The sequence below is a fragment of the Polypterus senegalus genome, chromosome 13 (genome assembly GCF_016835505.1).
Source record: "Polypterus senegalus isolate Bchr_013 chromosome 13, ASM1683550v1, whole genome shotgun sequence".
NCBI lineage: Eukaryota > Metazoa > Chordata > Cladistia > Polypteriformes > Polypteridae > Polypterus > Polypterus senegalus.
In genome coordinates, this window is record NC_053166.1 from 18412768 (window position 1) to 18422679 (window position 9912).

At 38.2% G+C, this 9912-nt stretch overlaps 1 protein-coding gene across 4 annotated transcripts in view; it reads right to left on the bottom strand.

The window, feature by feature from the left end:
• Positions 1 to 1021, bottom strand: part of LOC120543056 — a 39339-nt gene extending 38318 nt beyond the window's left edge. Inside the window, exon 1 of one of the 4 annotated variants that reach the window (XM_039775898.1) lies at positions 917 to 1021. The gene's annotated coding sequence lies outside the window, so the exon portion shown is untranslated. Of the gene's footprint in view, positions 1 to 861 lie in introns of all 4 variants that reach the window. The other 3 variants (XM_039775900.1, XM_039775901.1, XM_039775899.1) reach the window with 3 other exon arrangements.
• Between the last annotated feature and the right edge of the window lie 8891 nt (positions 1022 to 9912).

The window sequence follows — 9912 nt, forward strand, 5'->3', positions numbered from 1 at the left end:
TCAGGTTATAATATATACAAATAGGAAAAGCTGCAGGATCTTATGATCTTAAGGCCTGTGCTGATCAAATTTGTGATGTCCTCTACAGTCTGCTCAGACTGCCACTGAGGCTGCAGACAAGGCCACTGTTGTGGAAATCATCCTCCGTTGCAAAGGCAGGTGCTTTTCACCTCATGACTATAGTCCATTGTCTCTTATGTTCCACATCATGAAGACCTTTCACAGGATGCTCTTGTACTATATGAGTCCTTTTGTGACAGACAACTTGGATCCAATGCAGTTTGTCTACTGGACAAAGATTGGAGCAGAAGAAGCCATCATCGATTGGCTCCACAAAGCTGGCAGCATGATGAGGGTGATATTTTTTGAGTTCTCCTGTTTATTCAATGCCATTTAGTCATCCTTGACTTAACAACCATAGGAAGCAACTTTGTGTACATGTCCCATGTCCCAAAAATACCTCCCAGTGGGAAATGCCATAATAAAGTGCAGGTGTCAGCAGCAAATAAAGCCCCTCAGGGGGTCATTTCTAGAATGAAATTTCCCCTGGGAAATCCATACAGTTTACATGTTGGACAAACACACATTCAGCGTTACATATTAGATAACATGTTTTCCTTAAATCACTCAATGACTCATACAGTATAGATAAATGCATTATGTACTGTATAGTGCCTAAGATTTAAATGTGTCTGTGTTTTACTATACTGATATTATAAAACATACAGCACATAATACATTTGTTATATTTAAATAATAATAATACATTGCATTTATAAAGCACTTTTCCCATATTCAAGGTGCTTAATACATGAATACATAAACAAATAAACTTTACATGAAGAAGTTCAGATGACCTACCGCTATGTAAATCATTCAGCAGCAGTCAAGCGTATTCCATGAGAGATCTTCCTACCTTTTGCTTTTTCGTTGATCCCAAGAAGGTTCTCCCTAAGGAAGCAGGTCCATTACCAAGACAGACTTTGGAAGTGACTGGCCGGCCTCTTTAAACAAGTCCAGGAATACAAACTGGAAGAGAGTTTTATGCAAATGCAATAGTAAAATAACTCCCACATTCAAAAGAGAGAACTGTTTATGTATGCAAGTTAGAAAAATGCAAATGCAAGTCCAGGCTTACTGTCTATAAGTAGTAGGTAGCAGTAGTATATATGTAGTAGTAGCTTGATGCTTTCATGTCCTCATCAGTAAAATCCCACTTTGTCAAAGTTCAGATTTCTTAAGGACACACAATATGGCAGTTTCTCTCATCTTAGTCATGAAAGACTGCCCCGTTAAATCCTCTTAGTGGCCTCCTTTACTGCTTAGATTCTGACTTTTTTAGGTAAACTCTGTACTGTACACTTTGTACCACATTATCTCTGTTTCTTTATAACGGGCTTTTGTTGGATTTATTGATGTCTTGACACTCTCCTTCCACCTTTACTCTGACTGCTACACTCCAGTGGACCTCTCATTTGATTTGAATGGCACTTTGTCTTTATGGTGCTGCTTTTGTAGAGCTGTACAAATCAACCCGAGGAACTTCTAAGACACAAATGTGTTTAAACCCCACCTGATATGACACACTTACAATCATGAACCAGGTGGAGAAAGTCCAGATGATGGAAGAATGGATCGTGTAAAGTGCCTTCAATGCACAAACTCATCCATTAACAGATAGAGAGATCTATTTGATTATTACAGATATAGAGGTAATTATTACAGACAGACAGCAGAAAGATAGATAGATCTATTTAATTATTACAGATATAAAAGTAATTATTACAGACAGACAGATAGATAGATAGATATATGGGGTCCTCACTACCTTCCCCGGGATGCTTGGTGGCAGCCTCCCTGGCTGACGATGGTGCCTCAGTTTCCCGCAGGGTTTTCCAGGAGATGGAGTTCTCCACAACCCTGTGGGGATCTGAGATGGCTGCCAGGGGGTGCTGCATGGATCCCGGAGCCCACCTGGACATCTCTACAGCCCCGCTCGGAGGTGCAATTAGCCACAGGTGATTAAGCACCTGGGGCACTTCCGGGTGGGCTATAAAAGGGCCAGCATCCACCACTCATTAGCCAGAATCGGGACGAAGAGGACGAGGTTACCTGAGAGAAGTGGTGGTGCCAGCGGAAGGATTGCTGTGTGAATATTAAGGTGATTTGAGACTGTGTTATACCTGTGGGGTTCAAGGGGAAGACGTGCCCCATAGGTGAAGAAAAATAAAAGATTTCTGTCCGTTTTATACGTGCCTCAGTGTGAATCTGTACTGTGTTGGGCACTTATATAGCGCCTTATTCACAATAGATAGATAGATAGATAGATAGATAAATAGATAGATAGGAAAGGCACTATATAATAGATAGATAGATAGATAGATAGATAGATAGATAGATAGATAGATAGATGTGAAAGGCACTATATAATAGATAGATAGATAGATAGATAGATAGATAGATAGATCTATTTAATTATTACAGATATAGAGGTAATTATTAAATACTGCATAGGTTCTAAGTTCTAGGTTATAAGGATAAGTTGCCGCATTTCCAGTTCAATGCCATGTCTTTAAGCGATTTCGGATCTGTAGCATGACTCTATTATCCTTTATCACAATCACAAACATATCCTCATATTCATGCGCCTCACAACAATTCAGTGTTACAAATCATGCTGACTGACATATTTTCCTTGGGATTGTGAGAGGTAACTGGAAATGAAAAACTGAAGGTTCTCAGGCATATAAAACTGGGCTCCCAACACTGTGTGCTGGTTAATAAGCTCATTGCACTCCCACAAGGGAACATCACAACAGTTGTGATGAAAAAAGCCATTCAGTCTATCAAGCCTGTCCATTGTATTCACCATGATTATCCAAAATAACATCAAGTCAAGATTTGAAGGTTCCTAATATCTGAAGTCAAAGCAAACATCATTAAATATCATTTTGAATTTCCCCATGGGATTAATAAAGTTTATCTAATCTAATCTAAAAAAATGATCCTCAGATGGCACTCTCACATATGTCCAGGTCAGTTGAGGCTCATTATCTTTATATGGAAGCTCAAAACTAAAGAACCCAAAGGAAAGCCTACACAGACAAGAGCAGGACATGCAAACTCCATACAGAGGTTAACATTCAGTCAATACTCTTGGAACTGTGAGGCTGTATAATGGTAACCACTGCACCAGCCATCATGGTTAAGTTTACATATATATTTAATTTAGTTGTTGTATTTCCACTTTAACATTACAGAGTCTGTGTTGATCAATGTCATAGAAATTTAAATTAAGCACATTTAAGCATATTTCATATTGTAGCACAATAATGTAAAAGGATGGCAAGGACTTTTTGAAAGACAATTCATGAAGTAGCAGAGTTTGCCAAAGATGTACTGATAACATTCATTTACTGATGTTTGCAAATACACTAAAACAGCGTATCTACCAGTTTCAATGCACTTCTGTAGTTTTACAGCATGGAGCTCAAAAAAAATACTGTGAGCACCAAGTGTGAAACAGAAGACTCTTGTCTGTTTTAGATCAGATTAAACTTGACTGTACACAGGAAATGTCACAAGCTAATATTATGAGAAGAAAAAGACTCACCACAGAAGTTACTGACGCTTAGAAAGAAGTGAAGAGGAAGGCACCAACCAAGATGTATAGATGTTGTCACAGAAGATGCTGAAATGCATATTCAAAATCTGAAAGGCAGACAAACGTAGAAAGATATCGCCCAATGGGGCACCACAAGTAGGAAACGGGTAAAAGAATTACAAATATACGTTGCTCATTTCATATTGGTGGCATAGTAGTAGCTGCTGCCTTATGGACCTTTGACTAAGGGCTGAAGGTAGGTCCAGACATTATCTGTGTGACATATGCATGCTCTCCCGGTGTCTTTTCCTGTTTTATATATATATGGTGTGGCAGCACCCCAGACACAACCTCACAGACACAAGTCCCAGAATTAAATAAGAAGTTTTACTACAAATATCTCAAAAGAGGCTTTTCATTAAACACAAATTTCTTTCTTTCTTTCCACTTCCCAGGCAAGCTTTGCCCTTCTTCTATCCAACTGCAACTTGCCCAGATGACACAGAACAGCTAGTATTATGTGAGACCTGGAAGTACCCCCGGTGCCACAGCATTGTCCATAAGAAGCACATCTGGACCAGATGGAAGTCAGAAAAGGTAGGGATAATATATCCCTGCAGTGCCACCTGGAGGCACCCACAGAACAAAAAAGGGATGCACACTGGGACTCCAATCCCCAGCATGCTGTGTGTAACCTGTAAGGCAACCAGAACCAGATTAGGACCTTTAGAGGCCCTAGGCACTTGATTTTGGTGTTTCATATACAATATATCTAATTCAAAACATAAAGAATAATAAAATGGACAGCTGATATGGCCAAGACAAGAACAATCATGTGAGCCTCGGTGAGCCATGTGGCAGTTACACAGATTCTAATTTTGTTGTATTCCCAAGATTAACATATATCTTTAACCTCTATTACTAGTATTTTATTTTTATTGTTGCATATAAATGTTAAATATAATTTTTTTTCATTTAATTTGGAAGTGCCTTTTTGTGGAACCAGGTTCAGTTGCACCTTTTGCAGTTTTTCACCATATGGTCCATGATAAATCTGGCAATGGAAAATGTCTGTGGTACCCCCCTTCCCTTGTTGCCCTAAGCCAATGCTTATTTTGCTTAATGGTTAATCCAGCCCTGAGGGTACCAAAGCTCAGAAATGCCATCATGTAGTGTACAAAGGCAGATATACAGTATATATATATGCAGGTAAATCAAAAAGTAAAGGCAATTTGAAAATTAGATGGTAAATGCAAAGTGTTTTGCAATGACTTATAGATTGTCTGAACATGCACAGCATAGAGCTCTGCCATTAGTTTAGTGAAATAAACATGGAAGCTCTGCTGCAGGATTGCACAATACACTAAAGTAAGATTTCTTTAGGCAAAGGCAATGAAACCTGCTGAAATTCACTGAACGGTGAATGATCACCCTTGTGAAATTTAAAGCCTCTTACTCTCTCAACATAGTTAGATGTAGATGGCAGTGTGGTCTGTATTTATCTTCCTTACTTTACTTTTGCTGATATTAAGCTTTACACTGTTGTCCTGGCACCGCTGTTAGGCTGGAGACCTATTCTCTGAAAGCTGACATGTTGGTAATCAGTCTTATGATGGTGGTGTCATCAGCAAACTGGATGAAGGAGGTGGAGCTGTGATTAGCATAACATGTAAGAGATATGGCAGGAGGAGAACATTCCTTCTTGTGACAGGAAGAATTGTCTGCAACTTACTGTAACTGCGGCAAAACTAAGGAAATGGTTATTGATTTCACTGCACCAAACAACCTCTATGCTCAGTCAGGGAGTGGATGTGGTGTACTGCCATTATGAACAATGCTGCACATCCTCTCTCTGACACACTAACACTGAGGACTTTCTGCCAGCAAATTATTCAGCAGAAACGTGTCATGAAACGTGACTGGGGATCTTCATACTAATAGTAATACACCTGCATGATGCTTCAGTTCTGTCAAGTCAGAACTTTTTTTCCTTTTTAGTCATTCTGTGTATTTATTTATTGAGATTCTGTGAAAGGCTACATTTCCACCACAGTTTTATCTATCTAAATAAAGTTCTTTCTATGCTGAGCACTGTGAGTTAGGAAGTCCAATTACAGCAGGTGGCACAAAGTCCTTAACTGAGGGGTTTAGTGGGCACCTTTGTGGGCATAAGAGTGCTAAGTGTCTATGTGAGATTTTCTTGGGGAACTCAAGCTTTTATTCGACATCCCCCAAAGATTTGAAACTTAGGTCAATTGACATTTCTAGATTAAGCCTGTGTGAGTGGGTGTGTGCAGGAGTAGGTGCTGTGATGAACTGGTGCCACATCTTGGGTGTCTTTTCTGCTTTTAATTCTAGTTTTGACATGAAAGGGGATGCCCTCAGTGACTTTGATTTGGACTGAGTGGGTCTGAGAATGCTGTTAGTGGTATATGTTGATAAACAATAGTCTAAGTTAGAAGTTATTTCCCATTTTTTCTTTTTAGATAATTTTTGTATTTTTTCAAATCAAAGTCATTTCTTCACAATCATGGCATACACATTTGCTATTGGAAACTGTATTTTCAAGTTAAGTGTTTCCTACAAATTTTAAAAAATGCACAGCATCAGTGACATTTTAAAATGGAAACCATGAGGTACAAAATGCTTGGAAAACAAAAGCCTAGAAAACGTATTATTATTAATATTATTATTAAGCCTACCGAATACATCCATTTTTCAAGCCAAGAAAGCTGCTGAGCATTGATCTGTGCTTTAAGATTACACACACAATGTAAAATAGCTTATACATGTCATTTTTGAAAAAAGAAAAACACAAATATTATGAGATTCTGCCATTTTTAAAGCAGACTAGCTGTACATGCTACCTCTGAGCTTGACTTCCCCTAAAAAAACATTTCACCCTAACAGCACTGGTTTCCAATTGAAAGACAAAATCTCAATAAACCATTCATGCCACGTGCTTCGTATTGTGTTGATTTAATTCATTATTTTTGTGAATACTCCTCCCAGGAAGGTCACTGAAAACTTACCCTTACCTCAAAAAATAGTATCAGGAATACATAATAAAATGATTATTTCCAGATCCCTTTTGTTGTCACAATCATGTATCAAAGTTAACTTTTGCCACTGCAAAGAGGAGGTATTCACTAAAGTTTTAGGCTTTTTAGGTTCAGATGTTCGCTCGGGCCCTACAGGTTCCATTCTAAAATCCCAGGAATGGCTATGTATTTTTTACAATTAATAGAAAACACTTATGCTTAGGACACAGTTTAGCATGACATATATATATATATATATATATATATATATATATATATATATTGTGGAGGATGGCCAATACCCCCAAGCCGCCAGGTGGAGCCCTCCTTGCAGCTTGGAGGTCCCCAGAAGACCAGCAGAGCATCATGGACAATGGAGTTTTTATGCACCGCCCTGCTGGATGCCATGGGGGCCACGAGAGGGAGCTGCAGGGAGGACTGAAGAATTCTTTGTGCCCTATGACCCGGAAGTTCGTCATAGGAAGAGCGGGCTTCGGGTTGAAAAAAGTACTATTTACCCTGACCCAGAAGGAATAAGGACTTGTGGACTGTTGGCTAGGAACACTTGCGGGTCAGGGAGTATAAAAGGACTGTGGGAGCTCCCAGACGGTGAGCTGAGCTGGGTGGAAGGGTGGCAACGCGTCTGGGAGCTGGAGGATTGGTTTATTGTGTTTATTATTGTAGTATTTGTTATTATATGAGTATTGTGGTGGAGAGTGTGCTTTGTACATTGTGGCAACAAAATAAAGTCAACTATTGGACTTTTAACTGGTTTTTGGAGTCGTGGACAGGGGTTCAAGGGAGAGAGAGCGCCCCCTATCTACCACTATATATATATATATATATATATATATATATATATATATATATATATATAACATGTTTGTGAAGAAATAACTTTGGCCTAAAAAGTACCTAAGTTATCCTTCAACAACCTTCACTCAGGTAATGGCCTTTATTTTGTCCTTGCAGACAGGCTGCTCTGAAAGTTTGTGCTGAAGGATGTCTAATACAGTATGTGCAAATCATTTGAAAACCCAAAGTCAAAATTTTGATCCTGTCGTTGTACTTACCCTGAATAAATCAAAAATGATGGTTGTAAAACTCTAAAGACAGAAAAACAAACTAATTATTTTAAAGCATACTTTGTGAGAGCAGAGAGTAATTGCTTGACCCCATAAGTGATCCTGCATTCTCTGTTTGTGTTACAGGTCCTCACAGCAGGTTGCTTGAATTAAGAGGTAAGAAGAGGTGATGTTAACAGGGTCAGAACATGCCTCATATTGGATTAACTGTCAGCTGCACTCAAAACCTTTAGTCATAAGAGAGAACATAATCTTGAGAGAAAATAGAAAACTTGCATCTGCTGAGAAAAATGTTTTGCACAAAGAAAGTATTTTTATATAAAAGCTGACAAGTGGGAATTTCATTGTACTATGCAAACATAATTATACATCTGAAGTTTCTATTAACAAAATCTCTAATAAAATGTAAAAAAGTAAATATGTGATCATAATAGAAGAAGAGTGTCTCTGAGTTTCCAAATTATTGAAAAGAAATAATCTGTAATCTGCAGCTGAGACGATCTGCCACTGACAGGGGGTTTGAGGATGAAGCTGCACCAACACACATCAAAACACAGTTAGGGATCAGCGTTTTAATGCTAAGTCCCTTTAGAATGTATAAAAAAAAAAATTATTTTTTTTTTCCCAAAAACAATTATGATTCAATGCTTAAGCCATACTAGCTGGTGGAATGCCCTTGTGGTCACGTAAAGCCGATGTCACATTACATGACTTTTAGTTGTTGAATATGTCAGACTTGTCGACTGTGATTTCGATTGCCACGTCAATGTACACAACCACAAATCAACACATCAAATTTAGCTACTGCATGACAAACTTTCCAGAACAGTTGTACTCACCCCTTTTTCTGTCTTTTGGAGCCAGTGCTGTATGAAGGGTTAACAGGTACAGATATTTCAGCTGTGACATTTTTTTCATTCTTTATTCAATTCTATCATGATATGCAAAACACAAGAAATAAGACAGACAGAAAAACAGATAGAGAAGGCACCATATAATGATAGATAGATAGATAAGAAAGGCACTATATAATTCTGTTTGTGAGCTCTAGGACAGCCACATTCCTTACTCCTTGTGGCTGTATTACTGTATTGTATTTCTGTATGAGCATTCATTGGTTGTAAACTCTCGTGCATACAAAGCTCGCCTCTATGATTAATGACAAAATAAAACCTGCTAAGGCATCCTGACTGCCTCACTCTTTTGATTAACTCTGGTGCTGTAAATATTTTTAATCTAGATATTGAACATGAGTCTTCAGCTCCATTGTCTCACGGCTCAAAGGTGTGAGATTATAACATATTTTAAACATGCATTTTGATGCCTTTTAGGTTTTTTATTATCAGGAATCTGTTCCTGAAGTCTAATTTAGTTTCAATGTATTTTGATGAATTTTTATTTTTATCCCATCTTAATTTACACTGTTTACATGAGACGTGGTGGAAGAGAAAAAAACAACAGATACAAAAGCAACAAAACAATAAGCTTTCACAAAGAGAGGACAGAGTGGCCAGGTACCCAACAGCTTACGTATTCTAATACCACAGCAAGTGTGATACAGATGAACAGAGGAGATACCTTTTATAGTCAAGAGTTTTGCCAGGATGTTAGTCACAGCAGAGAAGAAGGTATGTTACCAAAAGTGTCATTTTTGCTGTGCTTATTCATATGTGGGTCATAGTTACAAAATGCTAAACCGGGCCACTCTGTTCTCACTAACTTCTTATAAAATGATGAGACAAATTCCCAGACAAACTGAGAGAGATTAAATCCATTTTGTGTGCACTGGTCTACCTGAAGTCTTCTCTCAGACAGCAATGCCTTGTACAACACAAGTTCTGTGAGAGCATTCTAAATATATGCACAAAACCATAATAACTGGTTTCTCTTGATTCCAAAAAGTAAAGGTTCTATGCCACAGTTCTCTTGTATTCCTTAGCATCTCGCTCTAAAATACAGCCTCCCTAAGCAGTACTGTAAGTTCGTGTTGTCTCCTTGCAATAGTAACCTCATTCTTTAGGTCACTACCCAGAGTTCAAGATAGTAAGGAAGGATGGGGGTGGCAGCAGTAAATTGATAGCTTTGCCAATGACTTAGCTTTCACTAACTAACTTTCATGAAAATGCAAACTTATTATTAGTAATGAACAAAATAATTCACATGGAACAGAAATTGCAGAGAA